The sequence below is a fragment of the Coenobita brevimanus genome, chromosome 74 (genome assembly GCF_032717465.1).
Source record: "Coenobita brevimanus isolate Jiangsu-jjx chromosome 74, ASM3271746v2, whole genome shotgun sequence".
NCBI classification, from domain to species: Eukaryota; Metazoa; Arthropoda; class Malacostraca; order Decapoda; family Coenobitidae; genus Coenobita; species Coenobita brevimanus.
In genome coordinates, this window is record NC_137027.1 from 18,348,201 (window position 1) to 18,350,547 (window position 2,347).

Below are 2,347 nucleotides of genomic sequence, written 5' to 3' on the forward strand. Positions count from 1 at the left end.
GCGAAAGAAGTTACATGCGGATCTCATGATTTGGAAAAAGTATATGCCAGGGTGGATAGAATAGGATTGTGGAAAGTATTTAGAATATATGGAGTAAATGGGAAGTTGCTGAATGCCGTGAAGAGTATTTATGAGGATGTTAAGGCTGCAATGCATGTGGACAGTGAACTGACTGAATTTTTCTGTTTGGAGGTCGGATTGAAACAGGGATGTCATGCCTCCACTGTTGTTCAATCTGTACATGGATGGGGTTATAAAAGAGATATACTGTAAGAGGGCAGCAGATGTTGTAGCAACCGTAATGAGAGTGGGCAATGTGTGGAAACTCCGTATATTGTAGTTTCCAGATGATACTGTGTTGCTAAGAGAAGGCGAAGGGGAGCTGCAAGACTTGTTGAATGAGTTTGGGAGAGTGTATGAGAAATGGAATCTAGAGATGAATATGTAGGGAAAAGTAAATTTATGGTCTTCGAGAGAAATGGAGTCAGTGAATGTATAGTGAACTTGGATGAGAAGGAAATGGAAAGTATGAGCACATTTAAGTACTTGGGTAGTGTGATGAATAAAGATGGAAGTTTAGAGGGTGAATTGCTTAAAAGGGTACAGCAAGAAAGAAAGATTGCTGATTCTTTGAAAACAGTGATAAGAAACAAAGAAGTGAGCATGGAAGTGAAAAAGTCACTGCATGACAGTATTGTGATACCATCCCTTACGTATGGAAGTGATGCTTGAACCTTGTTGGAGGGACACAAGTCAAGAGTGAGAGCAGTGGAAATGAGTTTTTTGAGAAGAGCATGTGGAGTCACATGGAGAGACAAACTGACGAATGAGGAAGTGAAGGAGCGTTGTGGTGTGAATGTGGATCTGATAGGAAGCGTTAGGAGAAACACACTGAGGTGGTTAGGTCATGTGGAGAGGATGAAGAGCAAGAGACTGACGAGGAGAGTTTGTGTGAGTGAGGTGGAGGGGGAGAGAGGGAGGAGGAGGCCGAGGATGAGATGAAGGGATGGAATGGAGAGGTAAATGATAGAGGGGGGTGTGAGCTACTGTAGGAGCATGGCAGTGAAATGGCGTTGATCAGGGCGACATGCAGGCGATTTGTTTGTGGCCACCTCTTACGGGATTAAGGCGTCTGGCAATAGATAGAATTATTATTATTATTATTATTATTATTATCATTTTTGTTATGTTGATGATGATGATGATGATGATTATTATTATTATTATTACACTAGGCAACAAATTTCAATTCTTTTTCTATTACAGACATGGGAACTAATATTTCTCTCTAAATCTCTGATGCTGATTTCAGATTCGATAGCCAAATTTCCGTATCACATCCAGAGTATGTGTAACCGAAGAACCCTTTTTTCTCTTTTCCCTCCCCTGCGTCTAATATGTAAGCAGACTGACTACCTTTTCTCGGCCATATTTTGTGTTAGCCATGCTTGAATAATGCTAATAGGGGTATCCTTCCTCTCTTACTCTGGCTTAGGCCGGACAGTGAATTTTCACTGGCAGAGTTACCATCCACTACGCCCAACCATCCACCCAAAGTGCGTAGACGTTAAGTTGTTACTACTGAGAGGCAAATTCCTACTGTGAGGTGAATCTTTGTTGTGGTCTCTTCCTTTGTCTTTTGTGGGATGAATTGCTGTCACGTTGCAGGAACCAACAGTAACCACCCATCATATTTGGGTTGAAGTTCCCTTGATATCTGCATTCCATTACAAAGATCTGGTGGAAACGCTCGCCATGCTCGTCACTTACAGCACCAAGGTTCACAGGGAAGAAGACAAGATGTGAGTGTAAAAAATGCATTTTAAAAGACATCCTGCATCCAAGGGCGCACACAGGGGAGGGGGGCCCCGGGCCTGGGCCCCCCCCCTTAGCTCTCTGGGTCCTTTAAAAATTTATATAAATTTATTTCGATAACAGTAAAACATGAAAAATTGGCAAGTACAAACAAAGAGTAACACATGAGCCAGCGGCTCCCTGACTCTAAACTTGCATGTGACCTGTCGGTATCGGATTACCTGACCTTACCTCACTACGGGCACCCCCCTTAGAAAAATTCCTGAGTGCGCCCCTGCCTGCATCCCATTCTTTCATAAGCTTTCAGCATGTTATCTACCAGGTCACGGTAGTTTTCAGCTCTGTGGTTGCCAAGAAAATCTTTAACAACATTAACAAAAGATGTCCATGCAGTTAGTTCCATCTCATTTAGTTTAAGGGCGGACAGTGGGTCGCAAATGACACTACGGATCTGTGGCCCAGTGAAAACTCCAGCATCTAACTTTGCATCAGTCAGAATTCCATTGAATTTGCTCTTTCAGTATTCAAAACC